This window comes from Arachis duranensis, chromosome 1 (assembly GCF_000817695.3).
Source record: "Arachis duranensis cultivar V14167 chromosome 1, aradu.V14167.gnm2.J7QH, whole genome shotgun sequence".
NCBI classification, from domain to species: Eukaryota; Viridiplantae; Streptophyta; class Magnoliopsida; order Fabales; family Fabaceae; genus Arachis; species Arachis duranensis.
Window position 1 is genome coordinate 48,622,985 of NC_029772.3, and position 9,559 is coordinate 48,632,543.

The following is a 9,559-nucleotide window of genomic DNA, read 5'->3' on the forward strand; positions in this document are numbered from 1 at the left end:
ATCAAATAAACAATGCATGCAAGACACCAAACTTAGAAGTTTGTATACTGTTGACACTAACAAATTGAGAATGCATATGAGAAACAACAAAACACACAAAACAAGAGAATTTAAAGATCAGAGCAAGTAAATCATCAAGAACAACTTGAAGATCAATGGAGACAAATGAATGAATGCAAGAAGAACAGAAACATGCAATTGACACCAAACTTAAAATGAGACATTAGACTCAAACAAGAAATATTTTTGATTTTTATGATTTTGTAATTTTTTTGGTTTTTTTTTGAAAATTATATGGAGAAGAAAATAAAGAGATTCAAAATTTTTAATAAGAATTCTAGGAATCATGCAATGTTAGTCTAAAACTTCAGTCTAAAGGAATTAGACATGGTCAGCCAAGCTTCAGCAGAACATTGCATTCAAGAGCTAAATTGATTCTTCTCATTTGGTACAACAGTGATTCCTCCTTTCTTTGGAACTACCTGTACCCGGCTCACCCAAGGGTTGTCTGAGATGGGGTAGGTCACCCCAGCTTGCCACAACTTCAACACTCCTTTCTGGACTACCTCATTCATGGTTGGATTCAACCTTCTTTGTTGTTCCCTTGAGGGCTTGGCACCCTTGGTGCACGAAATTGTGATCATCAATGGCGCCATCAACATGGTACGCTCAATTGCAATCTCAACTCTTTATCACAACTTCGCACAACTAACCAGCAAGTGCACTGGGTCGTCCAAGTAATAAACCTTACGCGAGTAAGGGTCGATCCCACGGAGATTGTTGGTATGAAGCAAGCTATGGTCATCTTGTAAATCTCAGTCAGGCAGATTCAAATGGTTATAAATGATTTATGAGTAAAGTATAAAATAAAGATAGAGATACTTATGTAATTCATTGGTGAGAATTTCAGACAAGCGTATGGAGATGCTTTGTCCCTTCCGTCTCTCTGCTTTCCTACTGTCTTCATCCAATCCTTCTTACTCCTTTCAATGGCAAGCTGTATGTTGGGCATCACCGTTGTCAATGGCTACAATCCCGTCCTCTCAGTGAAAATGTCCAACGCGCTCTGTCACACGTCCTCTCAGTGAAAATGTTCAACGCGCTCTGTCACAGCACGGCTATTCAGCTGTCGGTTCTCGATCATGTCGGAATAGAATCTAGTGATTCTTTTGCGTCTGTCACGAACGCCCCACAATAGCGAGTTTAAAGCTCGTCACAGTCATTCAATCATTGAATCCTACTCAGAATACCACAGACAAGGTTTAGACCTTCCGGATTTTCTTGAATGCCGCCATCAATTCTAACTTATACCACGAAGATTCTGATTAAGGGATCCAAGAGATAAACATTCAAGCCTTGTTTGCTTGTAGAATGGAGGTGGTTGTCAGGCACGCGTTCATAAGTGAGAATGATGATGAGTGTCACATAATCATCACATTCATCATGTTCATGGGTGCAAATGAATATCTTAGAACAAGAATGAGCTGAATTGAATAGAAGAACAATTGTAATTGCATTAATACTCGAGGTACAGCAGAGCTCCACACCTTAATCTATGGTGTGTAGAAACTCCACCGTTGAAAATACATAAGAACAAGGTCTAGGCATGGCCGAGAGGCTAGCCCCCATGATCTAAGAACTAGACGTCCAAAGATGATCAAAGGATCTAAAGTGATCCAAAGATGAAAATACAATAGTAAAAGGTCCTATTTGTAGTTTTACGCCAGAATTCTTGAGCTGACTTGGAACGCCTATTTGGGCCATCAAATCTCGGGAAAAGTATGAACTATTATACATTGCTGGAAAGCCCAGGATGTCTAATTTCCAACGCAGTTAAGAGCGTGCCAATCGGACTTCTGTAGCTCTAGAAAATTCACTTCGAGTGCAGGGAGGTCAGAATCCAACAGCATCTGCAGTCCTTTTCAGCCTCTGAATAAGATTTTTGCTCAGTTCCCTCAATTTCAGCCAGAAAATACCTGAAATCACAGAGAAATACACAAACTCATAGTAAAGTCTAGAAAAGTAAATTTTAACTAAAAACTAATAAAAATATAATAAAAACTAACTAAAACATACTAAAAACATACTAAAAACAATGCCAAAAAGCGTACAAATTATCCGCTCATCATTGCCTTTTTATAAGAGAAAAGGTTACACAATTGTGGCATCATTTAAAAATTGTAGTCTTAGGTATTATAGAAATCACTTATAAAGCGTAGCCGTAGGTTGATATCTATGGGTTCACTTTTTGTATCAAAGATAACGCTTTTAGAGGGTAGCATATTTGTTAAGTTTTGGGTGCGTTTTAAAAGTATTTCCTATGACCAAATGCCCAACACTTAGTCATTTTTTTCCCTTTTCACCAATATACCCACCAACGTAACACTTCACTCTCACCAGGGCACCAAATCAGAGAAGAACTCACTCTCACTACCAACGCTTTGCGCCACTCAATCCCAAATCGGAGGAAGTTTTTGCCGTCACCACTTACCACGCACTACTCGCCACTCCACCAGAACCATAGCTCCTCTTCCACACTCACTGCTCCTCTTCTTCACTCACCACTTGAGAACCATCGCTCCTCTTCATTGCGTGCTCGCATCGGGAAGAGTCTGCAGTCAGCATCGTCGTCCCTTCGCTCACCATCGTCGAGAAGGTATGTATTCACCTTCATTTGGTTCTAAAATTTAAGAGGGTTCCAATTTTAGGGTTTACATTTTGGGAGTTTGGCTATTGTTACGGCGCAGGTGAACTCGTCTCCCTTTTCAGTTGTCATGCTCCTTCTTTGTTCTTCATCAAAGGTTGTTATTCCATCCATCTTATATATTATTGTTTTTATTCTATACTAATTGATTCTTACGATGTTAATATTAAGATTGATTGTGCTCTGCTTTTGTTCTTCCCTCTTATGTGGGGAATTTCATTGTTGGTTTCATTCTTACCGTCACTCACTCACTCGCTAATTAATCTTTGTATTTCCTTGCTTTGAGAGCTAATTAATTTGCACAAGTGACTATGATTAATGAGTCTCATGGATTTACAACTCACGGATTCCCAAACACAAGATTGGAAAGATAACTAAGTGCTGTCATTCCATCCTCAGATGATTTAAACAAAGTGACGAAGGGTTATAAACAAAAACATATTAACCACATGCATTTAAACAAAGATAATTAAGTCTCCTTTGGTCTCCCTCTACTATCTGGTCTCTTGTGCTTGTGCTTTCACTAATTTGTTTATTATGCTTGAATCTGCTTTGAATTTGCCTTCTTATCTTTTAATCTGCTTTGTTAAGTTTTGAATCCGCTCTGCTATAGCATAAAATATTACCATATGATTCAGGCATTCAATGTTATTTTCTTAATTTACTATGTTATGCTCTGTTCTAACCTCCTTGAATTCTTCGATTTTTGTTGTTGTTGTTGTAACACCCTACCACACAGAGTCTTATGCTTAAGTCATAAAATAGAGGTGGTGAGGTATTACAACCTCTATAAATAAAATTCAGTATATATAGTAGTATAAAAAGGTTTATAACGAGGAGCCTTTGAAGAAAAAGGGATAAATCAAAACCATTAAATCAAAAAGCGCAACACTCCGATCGATAATGTAAATGAAACAGATAAAGGATAAGCTAACATGAAAGGATGTACAGAAGAGTGCCAATAATACATATATCAAGGCTCCGGACTCGGTTTGTGAAATTAACCAGTCAGAGCATAACAGTATACATACATACACACACACTATATATATACAGTGGAGAATATAGTATCTAAACAAGTACAAAATGATCAAAATAAAATCCCAAGATATTAAGGATCTCTGGCAAAAGGAAGTCTCCAGCATGCCTTAGTGAGGAGCCTCACGTCCTACATCTGAAAATCATAAAATCCGCATGGGTGAGAACCGGAGGTTCTCATTATGGTAACGGTGCCCAAAATATCTAACATGTAATGTCCTGGGAAAGCCGAAGGCAATCCTAGAACTTTTAGATTATAATCAAAGTGCATAAACATGCTAAACCATAAGAAACATAAATAGGCGACTAACTTAAGTATCTTCAGACTAACTAACATCACCTTTCCATGTCTTGCAAACCTCCCTACTGCCAACAGTAACAGAGATGCAAGCACAAGTAAATCAAGCAAGGAATGTACAAGTAAGAAGCAGATAAGACAATTAAGCAATTAGCAAGTAATAATGCAATCAATTAGGCAATCAAGACAATTCACATATAATGCATATGATGCATGCCTGTCCCAGTGGCTGATGAGTCTCATCTGTCGGTTATAAAGCCAGCCCGACAAGTCCTGGTAGCTAACAATTGGACTGTCCCTCTGTCGTGCATCCCCAACTTGAGTTATCTCATAACATAAACATCATATATATATATCCAACACCCTCACTGGTGTATATTTATGGGGGCGAGCATATCCGGAACTTTCACAATGTCCGGCTACACTTACGACATAGGGTCAGGAGAGTATCAAGTCTACGTGGTGGCTAGTGATAAACCCCAATTTTGTGGTTTATCTTGTGTTGAATTTAGGGGATTTTATCAACTTATCTCACATTTATTCACTAAAATAGCATGGTTTTGTAAACTCTCCCTAATTTTTGCTTAAGAGTAAAAACATGTTTTTTATGCCCAAAAATTGATAAATTTAATTCACTTTAATTCTATTCAATGCCTTGATATGTTTGTTAAGTGATTTAAGGTTTAGAAGGCAAAGATTGGATTGAAGGAATGAAGAAAAAGCATGCAAAAATGGAGAACTCATGAAGAAATGATGGAATTGCTAAGTTGTCAATCTTGACCTCTTCGTACTAAATCGATCATAACTCTAGTTATAGAGGTCCAAATGAGGCGTTTCTAATTTGGTTGAAAAGCTAACATCCAATGCTTCAAAATGATATAAAATTTGCCATAGTTGCCCGGCGTTTAAGGATGCGTATGCGTCATTCCACGCGCACGCGTCGTAGGATCAGCGTGACTCACTAAAAGTAACTCGTGCCCAGCAATTTCTGAAGCATTTGGTACCAATCCATCTCATTTCTGGTGCTATTGAACCCAAGGATTGGAGGGGAATGAACCAAGGAGTCATATTTTAGTTTTCATCATGTTGTATGTTAGAATTTTAGAGAGAGAAGCTCTCCTTTATCTCTAGAATTTAGGTTAGTTTAGGTTTAATCCCCTTAGATTCAACTTTTAATTCTTGTTTTGATTTAGTTTTCCCTTTTAATTTTTTGTTATTACATCTTTGCTCTTCTACTTTTACTTGTCATTTCTTATTTTGCTCTCTTTTATGTTGATAAATCATTGTTGGATCTTCATTCCTTCTAATGAAATTTTATGTTTCCATGTCTTCTTTTATGTTTATCTTCGTTGCTATTGTTGAATTCTTGCTTATGTTAGTCATGGATTTTGTTAATTCTTGTATTTTGTGATGTTTACTTTTATTGCACTCTAGGTGTTTGATGAAATATTTGCTCTAGTTTTTGAGTACTTTTCTTTACTCTTGGCCTAGACTAAGGGAATTGAGTGACCTTGAGTCATTGAGTCTTATTAAATTGGTGATTTGAGAACCTTTAGTGGTAAATTTGATAACCATTGACACTAGCCTACTACTAAGTCAATTGGTAGCTAGGTTAGGACTTATGGATTGATATTGATCAAGCTTAGTTAACATACTTAATGCCTTGAAGTAGACATTATACTTACTTCGAACATAGGAGTAGACTTAATGGGTTGGTCTCTCATAACTGTCAATATATGGTTTGTAGACAAGGATGCTGATCTCAATTACCTATGTCTAGCCAAGAGTTCTTCTCGTTTATTTTATTAGTTCTTCTCATTTTACTTTCTTGTCATTTATTTTTCTTGCCAATTATAAATCAAACCCCCTTATTCCTTTATAGCCAATAATTGAGCACTTCATTGCAATTTCTTGTGAGACAACCCGAGGTTTAAATACTTCGGTTAATTTTCATTGGGGTTTGTACTTGTGACAACCAAATTTTGATTGGGAGGATTGTTTGTTGGTTTAGAACTATACTTGCAACGATATTTCATTGAGAAATTTCTTTACCAACACAATAATTCCCTCTTCATCAAGTGGCGCCGTTGCCGAGGAATTGCAATGGTGTTATATTATTGGCTATTGTGAATATTGTGAATATGTTTGCCTTTTGCTTATTTGTTAGTTTTTGTTAGCTTTAGGACTTTGTTGCTTGTTTTTATTAGCTTTGTTTTATTTGCTATTATGAATTCTTACCCCTTTGGCTATAATTTTGGCTCAAATTATGTTGTAGGAAATGGAAACTATAATGATAATATGCATCAAGGATGGAACAATCAAAGGTGGGAGAAGCCTGAAAGGATTGATCAACCTCCTTGGCAACAACCTCCTCCGATCCCTTATAGGTATAATTCTACTCCTAATGAATATCAATCTAATGGATGTGGTGACCCTCATTGTGGTTGTCAACAACCACCACTATATGCTTATGAACCATCCCTCAACATGACTTTGAACCACCTTACTCACAAGGCCCCTACCACCAAACACCTCCTTATGACCCTAACCCATATCTACCAAACCAACCACCATATGAGCTATACTTAGAGCCACCACCATTCCAACACCAATACTCCCATGAACCACAATTTTCTCATACACCACCTCAAAAATTTTACCAATATGAACCACCTTCCAACTACAATACCTTTCCCTCAAATAATGAACCTTCCCTTCTACCACTGCCCCCCAATGAAGCCCTCATGCTAGAACTAAGAGATATTGGCTCTCATATCCAAAGACAACAAGAGGGGATAGAAAAGGAGTTTAAGGAGCTTGAAGCCAAGATGGCCACTATGAATGAAGCCATTAGTCACATAGCCTTCTGCCTAAGCTTATATGATCAAGGCACTCCCATTGTTGAATGTGGAGGAGCAATCAAGGAGCAGAGTGAGGAAGTGAGTTTGGAGCTTCAAGGTGAAGAAGAGGAGTTGAAGCAAGAGTTGACACAATGGGAGAAAGTTGAGACAATTGAGCCGGAAGAAGTGGTTAAAGACCTAGGAGATGTTGGATGTCCATGGGAATGTAGAATCAAAGAGCCCTCTTCCAAGAAGCTTGACATTGATGTTGAGGAAGGTGTGCAACCTCCAAAGCATATCATGATTGAAGATTTTGAAGAGAATGATCAGGAGATGGATTCAATCATTGATGAATTCTTATGTACAATTGAATCTTCCCTCATTGGGCTTGACATGGAGATTAAAGAAGAAGATACCTCACCTCCCATACCCTTGGCGAGCAATGAAGAAGAGATTGAATTGGAAGGAAGCTACCAAGAGGAAGAAGTTGAGCAAGAAGCAAGCTCCATCATTGAAGACAACTCTACACCAAGTGACATTGGTGACCTTGTTGAATATTCTTCCAATGGATGTGAAGTTGATGTTGAAGTGGACTTCACACAACCTCCAAAATTTGATATGATTGATGATGATGAGGAGTTGGAAGAAGTTGACAAGCAAGGAGAAGTTGAAGGAATTTGTCAAGAGGTGGAACTCATCAAGGAAGAGCATAAGGAATGACACTTGCAAAACCATTAGAGGTATCTCTTCCTAAGTCACCATCCAACATAACATTCAAGTGGGTAAAATTCTTATCCCTAAGCTTTACTTTCTCACTTGAATATGGTTTGATTGAAAATGATGGTCAACTTAGAGCTCTTTGTGGAGTTAAGAGTGGGAGAGAATTGTGTAGTGGTTGGAAAAACAATGTTGGGCTCATTAAGGTTGAACCCTGGTGCACGGAATTATGATTCACACTTTTCACAACTCCGGTACAACTAACCAGCAAGTGCATTGGGTCGTCCAAGTAATAAAACCTTATGCGAGTAAGGGTCGATCCCACGAAGATTGCTGGCTTGAAGCAAGCTATGGTCATCCTGTAAATCTTAGTCAGGCAGATTCAAATGGTTATGAGATTTGATAATTGAAAGACAAATAAAACATAAATTAAAATAAAGATACTTATGTAATTCCTTAGTGGGAATTTCAGATAAGCGTTTGGAGATGCTTTGTTGCTTCTGAACCTTTGCTTTTCTATTGTCTTCATCCAATCATGTGTGCTCCCTTCCATGGCAAGCTGTATGTTAGTGGATCACCGTTATCAATGGCTACCATCCATCCTCTCAGTGAAAATGGTCCAGCTACGGTTTCTGTACGACTAATCAACTGTCAGATTTCTCGTCTTGGATGAAAAATACCAGGCACAGCTACCGCATGGCTAATCATTTGTCGATTCTCACTTGTGTCAGAATAGAATCTCTCTATCCTTTTGCACACTGTCACTGCACCCAATATTTGTGAGTTTGAAGCTCGTCATAGTCATCCCATCCCAGATCCTACTCGGAATACCACAGATAAGGTTTAGACTTTTCGGATCTCAGGAATGCTACCAATTGGTTCTAGCCTATACCACGAAGATTCTAACCTCATGGACTCGGTCCGTGGATCAAAGACCCAAGAGACTATACTCCAAGTGTTGTCCAATGACTACGTTGAACATCATGTAGACCACTTGTGGTTGTCAGGCACGCGGATCTTTGCTAAGCGAGTAACAAAGATAGTGGGTGATTGTCACGAATCACCCCTTCATTCTGACTTAACTGAATTAAGTACGAGGGTATATCTTGGAGAAGAAGTAAGCGTGAATTGAAAGAGAAACAATAGTACTTGCATTAATTCATGAAGAACAGTAGAGCTCCGCACCTTAATCTTTGAGGTTTAGAAACTCCACCGTTGGAAAATACATAAGAGAAAATAGCCTAGGCACGGCCGAGAGGCCAGCCAAGCATAAAGTTGATCAAAAGATCAAAAGATGATCCAAAGATGAAATACAATAGTAAAAAGTGCTATTTATACTAAACTAGTTACTAGGGATTGTAGAAAATAAGTAACTAAGTGCAAATAGTGCAAAAATCTACTTCCGGGGCCCACTTGGTGTGTGCTTGGGCTGAGCATTGAGCTTTACACGTGCATAGACTTTTTCTGGAGTTAAACGCCAGCTTGGATGCCAGTTTGGGCGTTTAACGCCAACTCTGGTGCCAGTTTGGGCGTTTTACGCCAGAAAAGGGTCTCTGATGGGTGTTTGAACGTCAGTTTCGGCTATCAAATCTCAGGCAAAGTATGGACTATTATACCTTGATGGAAAGCCCAAGATGTCTAATTTCCAACACAATTGAAAGCGTGCCAATTGGGCTTCTATAGCTCCATAAAATTTACTTCGAGTGAAGGAGGGTCAAAATCCAACAGCATCTGCAGTCCTTTCTCAGCCTCTAAATCAGACTTTTGCTCAGGTCCCTCAATTTCAGCCAGAAAATACCTGAAATTGTAGAAAAACACACAAACTCATAGTAAAGTCTAGAAATGTGATTTTTGCATAAAAACTAATAAAAATATAATAAAAAGTAACTAAAACATACTGAAAACTATGTAAAAACAATGCCAAAAAGTGTATAAATTATCCGCTCATCAAACCCTCAAGGC